Genomic DNA, 7518 nt, shown 5'->3' on the forward strand with positions numbered 1-7518 from the left:
TGTCATTCCATGAATCGCCAGCTCTTTGTGGGGCATCCACTGGTTTCCAGGTGCTGTGCGAGGTGTGGGGGCAAAGGGAGTGAGAAGGCACGACCCCAGGTGACAGGAAGGTGGCAGGGCAAGGCAGTGCAGGAAGCCGCTGGATGAGGAGCAGTGAGCTGCTGGGATACCAGTCTCTTTGTTTCTACTTCATTCTTTCTGACAGCTGCCGAGCAATTCCATCTTCTGGGCAATTCCACAAGTTGCTTACCTATCTCCTGATGAATGAGGATTTGCAAATATTTGTCACAAACGATGTCACCACGGAATTTTGCGCACTCAGTGTTGGGTGTAGGTGAGCGCATTCCCCATGGGGCATTTCTTGGTAGCAGGAGTATACGTACTGTAGATTTTGATAGCTTTTGGTGAATTGCTCCCCCCCCCCAAAAAAAAGAGCCTCCTTATTTTTTGGATGGCTGGGGTGCAAGGAAGTTGTGTCTCTTGCGCGGGCCATAGCAATGATGTGATTTTGTCAGGATTTGAGTTACGGTGGTTCTGTCTTCCAATCTCTATTGTTTCCATTGTTCTAGGCTATAAATTCCTGGAACTCTTTCCTCATAACTCTCCAGTGTTTCTGTTTTGCTCCTTCACCCCACAGGAACTAGTAAGAGAAACCTTGCAATGATAGGGCCTCAGGTCTTTGTTTGAGAGCAAAAAAATGGGGGTGGGAGGCTAGAGTTTCACTTCAAGGCTGGCGCCAGGCTGGGGGACAGGGCATCCCCCCAAGATCCTGCCAGGGGTGGCAGCTCAAATGTAGCGTGAGGAAGGCAGCCAGGCCTAAGGAGGAGCCCTGGGGGCTTCCTGGGAGAACTGGGAATTTCCCAGACAGCCTGTTCCTTAATCAGAAAAATCTTTGATACAAAGTTGTCACCTCTGGCTTCTTCCAACCAACTGAATTACTGTGGGTCCTTGTGACATCTCTGCCCAAAGCGGGTGGTGGTGAAGAAATTGGTGTCAAAAGCATTTTTCCCAAGTCTCACAGGATTGAGGTAAAATTCCCAACTTCTCTCCCTTTTCGCTTCCGCTCATCCTCCCAGCTTCCACATGTCATTCTTACAAAGACTTGAAGTGACAACTCACAAAGTTGGGAGCTCCCACAGTGAGGTTCAGCCTCCCTCCGTCCCTGCTGCCATGTGAGCTGGAGTCAGACAGCCAGGGCTCATATCCTGGCTCTCTGTCTGCAAATCCCTGGGCAAGTGATTCAGCTTCTCGTCATCTGTGAGATGAAGAGACCAATGTACCTAGTCATAGGGTTGCTGGGAAATTGGGGGAAATTGGCATTTTTTTCCCTTTCCAGACTCCCCGGGTTGCTCAGGTGATGGCTTCTGACACTTGGCCCAGAGGTGAGTGAGAATAAGAGCAGGGGCAGCACTGAAGGAATGTGGTCCACTGAAGGAATGCTGACCACATGCTAGGCAGGGTTCTAAGTCTGTACATGTATTGCCTTCATTTTCCATTGCTTCATAACAAATCGCCCCAAAACCTAAACAACAAATATCTAACACTATTTTATATTATCTTATGTAGTTTTTTGGATAAGGTGTCTGAGAGCAGTTTAGTTGGGTGGTTCCAGCTCAAGGTCTTCCATGAGGTTGCAGTCAAGATGGTGGCCAGGGTTGTATCATCTGAAGGCTTGCCTGGGGCTGGAGGGTACATTTCTTCTCCTTCTCCTCTTCCTCCTCCTCCTCCTCCTCCTCTTCCTCCTCTTCCTCCTCCTCCTCCTCCTCCTCCTCCTCCTCCTTCTTCTTCTTCTTCTTCTTCTTCTTCTTCTTCTTCTTCACCTCAAACACTTGTTCCAAGTGCCTGCTGACAATGTCATGCACCTTGAGGAGGGTGGCTAGCGTCTCCCCTAACTTGTCCAACACAGCATCACCAGCCACCAGCTGCTTACGCCGCAGCTACTCCTGCAGGCCCAGGAAGGCCTGAAGTGGGGGCCCTCCTCCTCCTCCTCCTCCTCCTCCTCTTCCTCCTCCTCCTTCTTCTTCTTCTTCTTCTTCTTCTTCTTCTTCTTCTTCTTCTTCTTCTTCTTCTTCTTCTTCTTCTTCTTCTTTCTTCTCCTTCTCCTTCTCTAGACATTTTACTTATTTATTGAGAGCATGAGCAGGGGGTGGGGGGAGCAGAGGGAAAGGAACAAGCAGACTCCCCACTGAGCAGAGAACTGGACCCATGGCTCCATTCCAGGACCCTGAGATCATGATCTGAACTGCAGGCAGACACTTAACCAACTGAGCCACCCAAGTGACGCCCAAGGGTCTCTTTCTTTTTCTTTCTTTCTTTCTTTCTTTCTTTCTTTCTTTCTTTCTTTCTTTCTTTCTTTCTTTCTTTCTTTCTTTCCTTTAAAAGATTTTATTTATTTATTCATGAGAGACACACAGAGAGAGGCAGAGACATAGGCAGAGGGTGAAGTAGGCTTCTCTGTGGGGAGCCTGATGTGGGACTTGATCCCAGAACCCTGGGATCACAACCTGAGCCAAAAAGGCAGACGCTCAACCTCTAAGCCACCCAGGCATCCCCGGAGGGTCCATTTCTAAGATGAATCCCTCATAGGCCTGGCTCATTTGAGCTGGTTGTCAGTAGGAGATTCTTGTTCCTTGGATGGTGACCTCCTTGCCAATTCAGAGTGCTGCTTAAGTGTCCTCATGACCCTGCAGCAGGCTTCTTCTAGAGTAAGTGCTCTATGAGAACAAACTGGAAGTTGCAATGCCTTTTATGACCCAGTTTCAGAGGTCACACTGTCATTTCTGCAAAATCCTGTTGATTACACCTGTCAGCCCTATCCAGTGTGGGAGGGGGCCACACAAGGACACAAGCGCCGGGAGGTGAGGATCACTGGAGCCCTCTTGGAGGCTGGCTGCACATGTATGAACTCATTCAGCCCTTGCTATGTGTCCAGAGAGGCTTAGTTAGAAGACAGAAATGAAGAAGGCTTTGCTGTATGTGGGAGATCCAGAAACACAAAACCATCTCCCTTGGGGCTAGGGAATTTTTTCCCTGGAGAAGAGAAGATACCAAGGGGTACATGGAAGCTGTTTTTCACAGGTTTGAAAAATTCTCTAGTGGGACACCTGAGTGGTTCAGTGGTTGAGTGCCTGCCTTTGGCTCAGGTCATGATCCCGGGGTCCTAGGATTGAGTCCTGCATCAGGCTCCCTGCAGGGAGCCTGCTTCTCCCTCTGCCTGTGTCTCTGCCTCTCTCTCTGTGTCTCTTATGAATAAATAAATAAAATCTTAAAGAAAGAGAGAAAGAAAAGTTCTCTTGTATCATGATGCAGAGGGTTGGAGAGACTCCAGTTCAAATCTTGGTCCCTTCCTCTGCGTGGTGTGGACAAGTCCCCTAGTTTCTCTGAGTCATGTATGGTAACACCTGGCACATAGTAAATGTGTAAGCATGGGACCCCTTCCTCTCTACCCTCAGCACCAATGAGAGTCTACGAGCAGCTTTGCACTTGGTCTGGATATAGAATACAGGGCGTGAGTGCCTTGTCTTTGGAGAAAACCAGACACAGGCTGAATGACCCCCTGGGCTGCCTATCCTTGCTGGGCCCTTCTGGAAGGCTGTGTTGCAAGCTAAGTGTGTTATATGCATTTTCTCCCTTCTTCTCATTGCCAATCTTATAAAAATTAGGGGCTATGATGTCCATTTTACAGAGAGGCAAAGTGAGGCTCGTAGAGGTTAAAGAGCTTCCCATCCTGAGTGGAAGCGTCAGAATTTGAGCTCAGCTTTCTCTGAATCCAGAGCCTGTGCTCGTAACCATTGTGATCTGCTGAAAGTGCAGGAATGGGGGGCGGAGGGGCAGAGGGTTCCAACAGGGGAGGATAAGCATTAGGAGGCATCAGCACAGTTATTAAGACTCTTTCAGGGCTTCTAAATCCTTTGGTTTCCTCGGGGCCACGAAAGAAATTTCCTGGCTCAGGCTGCGCTTCTGCCCAGACTCGCAACCCCCTGTAGAACATCTGGCCCAGCGCTCCACTTCTCGCTTCTGCATGTGGGGACAGGGCAGGCAGGGAAGGGGCCCGAATGCTCCCCAGATGCCATGGCAGGCCCTCACGGGGGAGCCTGGGGCAGCCGGCATTGTGCAAACGGGAGAAGCAGGCCCTGGAATCCTTTCTTTTCCAGACAATTTAGGAGGAGGACAAAAGGAGTCATTATCCCCAGGGCTGCAGTGGCTGCTGCCCAGGCCTGTGGCCCAGGTGTCACATGCTGGGCCCAGGCTTAGCCTGCTTTCTTCTCCCTTTGTCTGTGGGAACACAGAGCCTTGGCCCTTGGTCCCTTCTCTGACACCGCCCACCCCCCTTTGGGCCTGGGTCCCTGGCCCTGGCTTTTCCAGATTCTTATTTTTTTAAAAGATTTTATTTATTTATTCGTGAGAGACACGAGGGAAGAAAGGCAGAGACACAGGCAGAGGGAGAAGCAGGCTCCATGCAGGGAGCCTGATGTGGGATTCGATCCCCGGACTCTGGGATCACGCCCTGCACTAAAGGCAGATGCTCAACCGCCACCCAGCCACCCAGGCGTCCCTGCTTTTCCAGATTGAACTTGCATCTTCGTAGACTTGGAGAGGCCAGAGGTAGCTGTGAGGGTTTGGTTCCCCCTCTTTAGCACTGACTGTGCCCAAATCTCCTGCCAGACTGTGTGTGTGTGAGGGGGAGGGTTGCAGGGGGCAGGGGGTGGCTGCTGCCCAGGCCTGTGGCCCAGGTGTCACATGCTGGCCCTCTGCACAGTTTTCACTGGGATCCTCTGGGCACTTCCCTTGCCTGCCACACCTTCATGGACCAGGTCCTGCCTCTCGCCTGCAACCCTCTCCTTGCTCCAGCTTCAGGGAGCTTCCAGACAGCCAGCATGTGTTCCCTACCTTGGCCCATTCTCACCCGCCTTCCTCCTCACTCAGGGCTCCCTTCCCTCCTGCCTTCACCGGCTGAGCCTTCCTCATCCTTCAGAACCAAGCTCAGGTGTCCCCTTTGGGAAGGCCCGGGTCGCCTGCACTCTGCTCCTCCAGCTCCTGGAGTCGGCCACTCCAGTCATATGCCGTAGGTGGGGTGGTGGACTGCTTGCAAGGGGGCCTCTTGGGTCACACTGCCTGGATTCAAGCCCCAGCCCTGCCTTTACCAGCCAGGTGATATTAGGCCCGTCATTTGACCTCTTTGGGCCTCAGCATACTTGTCTATAAAATGGGCATGATTGGCTTGCTGTCAGGATTACCTGAGATCACAGCTGTGGCCATAGAGCCCTTGGCACAGAGCGAGCCTGAGTAGCTGTGGCCAGTACCGTCACTCAGCAAAAACATGTATCGAATGCCCTCCGTGTGTCAGTGTCTATGCTAGGCTGGGGAAACCCAACAAACGAGATAGATGCAATCTCTTGCTGGGGGGGATCCGTCTACCCGCAAACCTGGACCCCTCATGAGCCCTGGAACACAGGCTGTGGAAGGAATGGATTGAGGTACCACAGAACCACACGTGGAGAGAGGAGTGGCCCAAGGTGAGTCTTGCGTCTACACTGTTGAGAGTCTGGTCTTCCATGGAAAGCTGGGTTGAGGTGTGGCTCTCCTGGGGGTTGCTCACCCCTGCTCCTGGCTGTGGAGCACTTGGGGGTGGATGGGGGGTGGGACTTGCAGCCAGAACGTTGAGTCTTTCCTGCTTCATCACATTTTTGCTTCTCTCGAGTATCATTCTTACCAGCGCAAAAGCACGCATCCCATCTTCTAAACAAGAACTGGAACTCTCGCTTGAGGCCACACATACCTCTACCCCATTTCTTGGCTTCCTTTTCTAGATTATTTCCTCCAAAGATTGGCCTGTCTCCAGACTTCCCTGCTCCCGTCCCGTGCTCTCCTTCACCTGTCCCACTCCCTTTGTCCCCTCCAAACTAGCCTGACCAAGGTCCCATGATGTCCACACGGCCCGAACCATTGGAAATTTTCATCCTTTTTTTTCCTAAAGCTTGGGCTGTGACTTCACCAGCTGATCCCCTACCCATTCCATTAGTTTTCTTAGGCGACCACAACAAATCACCACAAATCTCGTGGCTTCGATTAACACAGATTTATTATTTTAACAGATCTGTAGGTTAGGAGTCAGAGAGGGATCTCCTTAGGCTAAAATACAGACGGGGCTCTGTGTCTGTCTGAAAGGTCTAGGGGAGAAGCCATTTCCTTGCCTTTTTCAGATTCTGGAAGCTTCTAGAAGCTGCTCACATTCCTTGGTTTGTGGAACACTGAACTTCTCTGGCCATTCTTCTGTGGTCATATGTCCCTCTGACCTTAGCCAGGAAAGGGTCTCTGTTTCCAAGGCCCACCTGGAGAATAACCTCCTCACCTCAAGGTCCATAACCCTGTCACACCTGCAGCATCTCTCAGCCAGGTTCAGTAACATATCTACGGGGTCTGAGGATTAGCATCCGGTTATCTCCTACGGGCCGTTCTTCTCCGTACTACATGGATTTAGAAATTTTTCTTCACTCAGTTTCTAGAACTCTACTTTTTCTTTATTTTCCTCTTATGAACTTGGTTTCAGGCTTCTTCCTCTGACCCCCATCTCGCTCCCTAGGAATCTCATTCAGGCCCTTCTTGGCTTCTTGTCTCCAAAGTCTGCCTCCCTCCTGACTTCCAGATTCAAAGACTATATGAAAATGACTCATTGACGTGCCCTCTTTCCTGGCTAATAGATCCCTCAGACTTTCAGAACCAAACTATGACTTTTATCCAAATAGCTTCTCCCTCCTTATCTTCCTCATCTGAGGAGAAGGCACTGCCATCTAGCTCAGGCCAAAGGCCTAGGAGTCGTTTTGGAGACAGTACATTTTCTTACCCTCTACTCTCTAGTTAGCCAGCAGGGCTTATTGACCGATTCTTCAAAATACATTTTGGGTCCACACATTTGTCATCACTGACATCATCGGCACACGGGTCCAAAGCACTTCCTCTGGGTCATTGCAGCAACCTGCTAAGAGCCCTGCTTCCACCTGTGTCTCTCCCACCCCCCACCGCTGCCCCAGTTCTCCACACAGCATCTGGAGCAAAACTTTTAAAAAATGTATTTTATGTATTTATTTGAGATAGAGAGAGAGAGAAGGAGAGAGCATGGGCAGGGGAGGGGCAGAGGGAGAGAGAGAAGCAGGCTCCCCGCTGAGCAGGGAGCCAGATGAGGGGCTCCATCCCAGGACCCAGGATCATGACCTGAGCCCAAGGCAGATGGTTAACCAACTGAGCCACCCAGGCACCCTCCCCTTTTTTAAAAAAAATATTTTATTCAGAGCAAAAATTTTTAAAAAATCAGAGCACGCCCTTCCCTTGCTCGAATCTTCCTGGGGCAGCAGCTTTCCATCTCTTTGAATAAAATGCAGTGCTTTGGCATGTTCTCCTAGGCCATACATATCTGACCCCTGATATCAATCCAATCTTTTCTTACACTCATGACCCCCTAATTTTTCATATCCTCAACCTTACTGGCCTTCCTGCTGCTCCTCACATACCATCGAGTGT

Source organism: Canis aureus, chromosome 14 (assembly GCF_053574225.1).
Source record: "Canis aureus isolate CA01 chromosome 14, VMU_Caureus_v.1.0, whole genome shotgun sequence".
NCBI lineage: Eukaryota > Metazoa > Chordata > Mammalia > Carnivora > Canidae > Canis > Canis aureus.